This window comes from Globicephala melas, chromosome 1, assembly GCF_963455315.2.
Source record: "Globicephala melas chromosome 1, mGloMel1.2, whole genome shotgun sequence".
Taxonomy (NCBI): domain Eukaryota; kingdom Metazoa; phylum Chordata; class Mammalia; order Artiodactyla; family Delphinidae; genus Globicephala; species Globicephala melas.
This window is the reverse complement of record NC_083314.1, coordinates 12173352-12182144: the sequence shown is the minus strand read 5'-3', so window position 1 is coordinate 12182144 and position 8793 is coordinate 12173352. Positions and strand designations below refer to the sequence as shown.

Genomic DNA, 8793 nt, shown 5'->3' with positions numbered 1-8793 from the left:
AGGCTGCAACAGTGAGAGGCCCGCATACCGCAAAAAAAAAAAAAAAAAGAGGCTTATAGGGTAGGGGAGGGGCTGAAGATGGTGAAAGACTGCTGGGAATTGGGTCTTCTGTCTGAGGCGTATGCTCCTCCAGCGATGCCTCTAGAGAGGGCTTTTGCGTAGCCTGAATGGGCCCCAGCTGGCAAGGTTCCCTAACATAGGACTTGCATAGTTCCGGGTTCTCTCTTAGGGCCGTAAAAGCCTGGACATAAGGAACTTTGGTTCATTTTCCCTGCCTTTTGCAAAAGATGTCTAACTGTAGGATGCTATTGTAATGTCGGATCTTAACAAACGGCACCACGAAACAGAGGAAAGCTTCAAGTGAGCTTTATCAAGGAGCGCTCCCGGGCGAGGTTCACTGGTCCGAGAGAAAGGGGCCAGAGAAGTCTCACCCGGGCGAGGGGGTGGGCAAGATTTTATAGGGGAAGAAGGGAAAGGGGTGTGGTGAATCTGGGAGGGGGCAGGGTATTCCTTATTTGGTGGTCTTTTCGGGTATCCTGGGGAACCATTAGTCCCGCCCCTCGAAAGGCAGGAAGGCTGGGCTGGGTTCAAAGTCCCCAGGTCAGTTCCTGGAACTGGGTGGTCCGGAATGTCTCCAGGGCAGTTTCTGGAACTGGGTGGTCCGGAGAATTTCGGTGTGATGCAACCTGTGAATCTGATTGTGTTCCCCGGCCTCGGGCCAGTTGGCCTTACAGCTATTATAGTTGAGGCTTCCATTTTCTGACCAGGGCCTCTTCGTACTCAAGTTTTTACTGGGACCAGGCTGTGTCACAAAAGAAAAGGAACTTTGTTTGTTTTAACGAATCTAGAGAAAACTTGTCTCAATGACTCAGAATGCACCCAAGTCCTTGGGGATGGAGGAGGTGTTTCCCATTGTTCCTTCAGAGAGAGGAAGCTCCTGTAGCAGAGAGGAGCGCTAGTGGAGGTCCCATGGGGGTCCCTAAGACAGGACTGGTTCCAGGCATCCCCAACCACCTAGTCCCCTCCACCCTAGCTACTATGGAGGTTAGCTACTCCTCCATGTGACGGTCCTGCTGGCCTCAGCTAGGGGCCTGTGGCCTATCCTGACATCCAAAGTCCCCAGGAGGAGTCACTTTCCTGAAGGCTTCTCTGTAGATTCTATGGCCAATGATTAATCTCTGTGTTCCTGGGTATGTTCCCGTGGAACAGACATCCCCATATTCCAGGACCTATTTAGGTCCCAGCTTCTTTGTCTGAAAGAGTGGTAAGTTTCTGAATATGGACACTGGCCATTAAGGGAGGTGGTTTATGAAAAAGCCTCTTTCTCCTTCCCTTTTGTACGTGGTGCACCCCCCCTCAGCCCCTTCCCACACAGGCTCCATGCAGCGGGTGGTGGGGGCCGAGGTCGATGCGCGGGGTCCGCACTTAGGGGGACGGAGGGCCCAGTGGCCTTGCAAGGACACTCCCAATCTCGTGACACCTGGTGGGGAGGCAAACACTGCCAATGCAGTTTGGCGCCCCAGCATGTGTCCCTGGGGCGTGGCCATGTGCACGCCCCACCCTAACAGGGCGAGGCCGGTTGGGGGTGGGGACTCCTGGTAGACTGCGGAAGTGACGGGCTGAACGCTGGGTGGTGAAGAATGGCGGCCCACATGTGGTCCCACCACCATGGGTCCCAACCGCCCTGTGCGGGACCCTCTCCCTCCCCAAGACGCGGGGGGTGCAGTGCACATACCACCTACGGCGCCACGAGGCAGCTCCTGATGGGACCGCAGTGGCCGCAACCATGGCTGACCTCACTCTATGTAAGTCTGCATTTTCTATTTCCACACAGTTGGACCTGGTGACGGTTCATTAAATGGTGGCTAGGGCAAACCCAGAGGGCAAGGCTCCTATGGTTTGGGTCCCCAGGTGCCCGTGAGAATGGCTGGAAACTTTCCCTGATGTGCCCAGCATGTCTGTATCAGTGAGAAGTGGAAGACCTGGCTGCCAGGTCGGAAAATGCCTGGCAGGTCTCTTTTTTCCCATTTCCAGCTGAGTAAGGCACGAAAGTAAGAGTGAGATAGGACCACGGAGGCATAAGAGAAGGAGGGTAGCCGGAAGTCAGGCGGGGCCTCTCGAGCGCCCGGGAGGCCAGAGGCTGAGGCTTACCGAATTCTCCTGGCTGTTGCGTCGCCAAAGGTGTTCCCGGAGGGTAGGCTTCTGTCTTGTGGCAGAAAGAATTCAGAGAGGAGACAGGGAGGTCAGAAAGGCAGAGTGAAAATTTATTTAAGTGATAGTCTCAGGTGAGTAACTGCCCTGAGTTTCTCTGGCAAGCGGGTTATGTGGAGTATAGAAGTGAAGGAGCGGAGGGGGTTTGGGGATCATATTTCCTGATTTTCATCTCAGCTCCACCTTGCCGAGGGGAGGAGGATTTTTGCCCTTCTTTAGTCTTGATCAGAAGTGTCATAGCGTTGGTGCATGATGGGAACTCATCTGCGAGGCTAATTTTATTGTAATGAGGGCATAATGAGCAACAGGTTACGTTTGGACACCGGAGATTCCGCCTTTTCCCACCTTTCTTTGTCTGCCTCCAGGACACTTAAGGTCCTCGAATGTGTGGTTTCCTTTGACTCTGGAGGTTCCTGCTTTTCTTTGTCTGCCCAACGAACTCCACCCTCCGTGCAGTTTACAAGTTGTATGGTTTCCTGCCCTCTGGCCCGTGACCCCCTTTCTCTGCTCATATCTAGCTACCTGCCTGCTTTAACAGTTTTATGGAATGATAATGATCATGTAAAATATTTAAAATATAAAATGTCAAAATACGGGCAATCTGTTTTTCCAACATTTGGTTTTTGTTTGAGTATTTCTCTAGAGGAAGTGAAGTTGCTTGGTAATTATCTTTGCTCTCGTTAAAACACAAAATTGCATCAGGAGTTTTATATTTTATCTAAAATGTTCTTAATTTTTTACATTTGATTGTGAAATGCCAGCTGAGGGTTTATAGACATTTTCGTAGATCTATGAATTTTTAGTTTTTGTATTAAGTTGAAAAATTATCAGCCATTATAACTTTCTATATGTGCAATCCAGTCATTCTCTTATTTAGTTCTGGGATTCCATGTATATTAGACCATTAAATAATACACCATAGGTCTACAATGCTCAGATCAACTTTTTTTCTAATTTTTTTAGTGATTTTTCTTTTCGTACTTCAGAATCTGTTGCTCTGCATTCTATTACTGATCTTTTCTTCTTCCTGCAATATCGTTAAACCCATCCATTAAATGATTTACTTTGGATATTAAAATTCCTGTTCTAAAATTTTCTTTTCTTTATTGTTGCTTCCATTTCCCTTGTAAAATTCTCTGTAAGTTCACTTGTTATGTATGTATTTTACTTTAAATCCTTAAACATATGTATAGTAGATGATTTAATGTCCTTGCCTAGAATTCCAACATCTCTGTCATCCTTGGGCCTGTTTCTACTGGCTATTTCTCCCTATCTATTTTTCTCTCATTTTATTTTGCCACTTAATGTTCCGTTTTGTGTGTCTTAAAATTTTTTATTTATTTTATATAGGTAAGCACATATAACCTATTATGTTAGTGTTCTCAAGATAAACAATAACTCGTCCTCCAGTAAGAGGACCTGACAACATCATTTGTCACACACAGTTCATCCTAAATTTACCTGGTAATTGGGGTGAACCTCTGTGTTAGCTGACTGGCTTTATCCAAGTAGAAACAAACTTCCATCTTTATGACAGGAGGTCATTTTGCAACTTGGAGAAAAACACCCACAGATTTAGGTTGTTAGCCTCCCACAAAAACTGGGAGAGGAGGTGCTAGCTCCCTTGGTGTTTACATTTCAAAGAGATGGCTCTCAGGTCCTTGAGAAAGAGAGTCCGGGCCAAAAAGCAAACGAAAGCCCTATCTAGTCTTAGGATTTCTATACATCTCGAAGAGATTTTTTTTTTTTTTTTTTTTTTTGCGGTACAGGGGCTTCTCACTGTTGTGGCCTCTCCCGCTGTGGAGCACAGGGTCCGGACACTCAGGCCCGGCGGCCATGGCTCACGGGCCCAGCTGCTCTGCGGCAAGTGGGATCTTCCCAGACCGGGGCACGAACCCGTGTCCCCTGTATCGGCAGGTGGACTCTCAACCACTGCGCCACCAGGGAAGCCCCTTGAAGAGATTTTTTTAAAAAAAGAATTTTTTAAAATACTAAAGCTACTTTGGAAAAGAATTTACCTCAGAAATGGTAAATGCTCTGAGACAAAAAGGGTAGGAAAATCTCTTCCCTTATTTTCAAGAGGAAGAATTAAGTCTTTTATTTTAAATTTGAATTTCTCTTTGTACCTTTAAATGAAAAAAAAATGTACTATTTAAATGTGTGTAGGTGAACATTTAAAATATGACTGAACTGTCGTATTAGGTCAGTAGGAAAGGCTACATGATTCAACAAATGGAATCTACAAAATGGTTATCCATGTGGAAAAGTAAAGTTGGGCATGTAGTATCTCTTCACAGAAAGAATACCAAATAGTCATTAAACATATGAAAATACAATCAATTAGCTGGTTGATTTTAAGTTTATTTCCATATCATTTCTCCCATTAAGAGTTGGAGTCTGCTTCCCCTCCGCTTGAATCTGGGCTGGTCCTGTGATGTGATTTATCAAAAATATGCAGCACAACTGTCATCGTGTGACCTTAAGTCCAGACCTCGCTGCTTCCATTTCACATTTTTGGTAGCCAGTTGTCTGAATACACAGATGGAGGGAGAGATCACACGGAGAAAGAGAAGAATTAGAGGTTAGGAGACCACAAAGGGAGAAAGGGAAGGTCATCCGAGCCCAGAGATCCCATCCACCCTGCTGAGACACCGACATGTTAGTGAGACGCTTTTGGATACTAAATCTTAATTAGAGTCATTTTTATACTTTCTTCATTTTCTGATTTTGTATTTATTTACTTTTTACTGAAATATAACTAAAAATACAGTAAAACATGCTTAAATCTTAATGTATAGTCAAATTATTCCCCATGATTCCTGTACCTAGATGAAGGTGCAGATTGCCTGCCCTTCAAGAGGCTCCCTAGTGCCATATCCCAGTCCATAAATTATACCTGGTACAAAGTTAAACGCCAGCTGTCCTATGAAGGATGCCGTTTTACCTGAACTGTATTTCTTCCTCTTTCTAGATTAATTTTCTTTTGATAGAGCACATACTCCGATAGCCTCCTTAAAATGGATTATAAGACGTAAAATAATATCTTGAGCAGCTTCAATGTCATTTATATTCATACTTGATTTTCAATTTGAGTATAGAAATTAAAATTATATATTTTTCTTTTCTTCAAACATGGATGGCATTACTTCACTGACTTACAGGTAAAGTCACATGCCATTTGGGTTTCTGAACATTTGCTTATGAGACTTTTTTCTTCCTTTCCACATGCTATGGTTGTGGCTCTCTTTCCCAGTGTTCTGAATTTTGACAATAATGTGCCTTGGTGAGAATTTCTTTTCATCTGTTGTTCTAGGCACTGTGTAGGGCTCTCAATTTGGTGTTTCAAGTTTATCAGTTCTATGAACTGTTCTGGAGGAAATATTTAATAACCTGCTTCTCCGTTTTGTCTTTTATCACTATCTGGCACAATAAAAGTTCAGATATTGAAATTTCCTGAAATTATTTCCTTATTTCATATCTAGATTCTCCTTTGTTCAGTCTTTTTGCCTGTAATAGCATCTGGGAATAATCCTTAACTTCATTTTTGCCTTTGGAACTTTCATTTCTGAGATCTTTATCTATCTTTTTCTGTATATATGTCTATATTTCCGAAGTATCTTTATTTGTTGTTTCTTATTAAAGATTATTTTTGCCCATGTATAAAAACCCTCTCTGAGGCTATTACTCACAGATGTGTGGGTGTGTTATATTTTCTCCCTCCTTTCCCTCTTGTTTCTTCTGGTTTCTATGAATTGCTTTTTTCCTCCTAATGTGCATTTGGTTGTTGTTTTCTGGTGATTAACTATCCTCAAATATCTGATATGTCTTAGCTATCCAATCATATGTAGTTGTGGGGAATAAAAAGCTGAATGACTGTTCTCTGGTTCTGTTTAAAACATACCAACTAATGAGCTTCCATCTACACTGATGTGTCTGGTCTATGTACTTGGGCAACATTACCTAAGAAGATCTATTCATTTCTGGTGCTCACTCTTCCCATGGAGGAATTCTCCAGTGCCCTACTTTGGGAGGTTGAAGTCTAGTAGTCCTGTTTGTCAGAGCCAATTAGAGATGGAAAGGGTTGCTCTTGGTTCAGGATAGAGCATTCCACTTAACTAACATTCCTTTTTCAGTATGAACCCGCTCATTTTGCTGATATCAGGGCTCCCAGGCTCCCTGGTTGGTGCAGCCCCTCCAGAGGATAAATCAAGGCTAATGCCACGGCAGAATAAAGGCACTTGCTTTCGTTTGTGCTGAGGGGGAAGAAACCTAAAAATCTAAGAACATTTAAAATTACTTTCAAATATTATTTTGGTTTGTAGACCTATATTCAGCTTCTACTTTCAGAGGCAATTGGTCCCTTCAGGGGCTGAGCTGCTTCAGCCTAACCCACGAGAGGAGTAAAGAGCCTTTTCATCAACAACACCTAGTCCATTTTCTTTCTGTCTTTCAAATTTTGCTGCTGCCATTCGCTCTTCCGTTTCCATTGTCTGTCTGGATGTGTTCATTAAATATTCCTTTGTAATTACAGTGGGGCACTCACTGTGAGAGGCAGATTGTGTAACTTCGCGTTTTATCTTTTGTGTTTACTATAAGGATTTACACGAACTCCTTCAAAAAAATTGTTAGGAAAGTAAAGCAAAAGAGACTGCAGTTGTTGGAAATGCACTTAGGCCCCAGTGAACTACCTTTTAACGTGCGTACGTTTTTTTTTTTTTCCTTTATTCCCTGGAATTATATATTTCCTTGAAGGAAACGCTGTATTTATGATATTAGATATTTCACAGTTAACTTGTACAATTTTCTAATTTGCATTTGTTGTGTGCATTTCAGTTAAAATAAGGCCATTACTATCGATCAGAAAATGCAAGCCTTTCGATGAACATGAAATATTTTAGCATATAAAATATGCTAAGAAAAAAAGTAATTTTCTCTGTGTATAGTTTGTGGAATAACCCAAGTTTAATATTTTGTTTTAGTCAAGCTTTAATATACTAAAAGTCCAAAATATAAAGCTTTAATATACTAAAAGTCCAAAATATAAAACTATCGATCAAATGTGGGAATTTTAGTGAGTTACTGATACCTGTTTCTGCACCTGTGTATTTGAACCTGTAATGTTCATAGAAGGAATTCTGAGGATGATGATATTGTGATGTCAAAAGAAGACAAATTTAAAATTGTGAGACAGGTGTTATATAAATACAAATGTTTTATCCAAAAAGCATCTCAGGTTTATTATTACTTATTTAAAATGTAAATGCATCAGTGCATGTTGACTTAATTTTTATTGTCGAAAGAAAAATCGGATATCTTAGACATACCCCTCATCTAATTAATTTTTCTACTTATGTGCTATTTGTTAAAGCTCTTTGATAACTCTTTTAGAAATTAAATTCAATTAACTGTAAGTAAGACAAGAGATATCTGATATGGTTAGGATGATCAAACAAGAGGTGTAAATTTTTTACAAATTGGAAATGATAATAGTACCTGTATAGCGAAAATAAGAAATGAAGTAATATTGTTATTACTGCTAAACAATGCAAAATAATTTTTACACATCTGATTCAATATGGTTCATCCGTAACAGGTTCACTGTAACAGTGATTCTAAGCTGTGCATTTATAACTTGATACGTCTTCTTCTCTCTTCCTAGACGGTCTGAAGTGTATTTACAAATATTACTAACCTATATGAAATTTAGGTCAGACCTAGAGAACATAAATGTGCTACAAATTTAAAACACACTATTTACTTTTAATTCAGTTAATCCTAGACTCGTAAGATACAAAAGGCAGTCTTCCAGTTAATTGATTTAATATTTTCTAAACGAGTTTCTCAAATCTGATGACTTTACAGCTACCTCAATTATAATTATTAAAAGAATTTCACAGATTTTCATTGTGTGTGAACAACCAGAAGATGCTGCTTTTAATTTATAGATGATTCCAAGAAAATTGAATATTTTGCCTGGGAAGTGTTACACATTGACCATAGAACCCATGAGTTAATTTTCAGTTGAGGATCCAGCTCCTACAAGTAATTACACTTGTCTTAGCAGGCGCTAATTCTCTCACCTTCCAAGTCCAAATCAAAAGTGTAGACGACATCCAGTTAACTGAGAAATTTCAATCCACTTGCTAAACTTAATAAATGATTGTCTCATTAAACTGACAGTATGAATATGCCCTTCTGTTTACATGTTAAAAATAGTTTATCCAGGGAGAAAATACATGAATTTGTAAAATTTTGGAGGGGAACAGTTGTGAAGGGAAAAGATCACTTTGTTTTTGGGATAGAGTATTATTTTAAAAAAGCATAGAAAGGTAAATTTAAGAAAAGTAACATTTATCCAGCTCAAGAGGTTGGCAGTCTGTGCATTTATTCAAATTTCTGCAGTTGATTAAGGATGCTGAGTGAGCAAACATCCCTTTCCATTTAGCAGTATTGAATGAGAGAAAAAACTCTTCTCGCCAACACAAAAATCTATATCAATAGTGTCTCTTCAGGAAGTAGCTCATATCATTCACAAATTGTCTTAACTTTAAGTAGTTTTGATTGAATATATCGTTTTTCTGA

General features: G+C 40.8%; 1 pseudogene; it reads right to left on the bottom strand.

Moving 5' to 3' along the window:
* Positions 1-1963: 1963 nt before the first annotated feature.
* LOC115867719 (small ribosomal subunit protein uS2 pseudogene) overlaps positions 1964-8793 on the bottom strand; it is a 121944-nt pseudogene continuing 115114 nt past the window's right edge.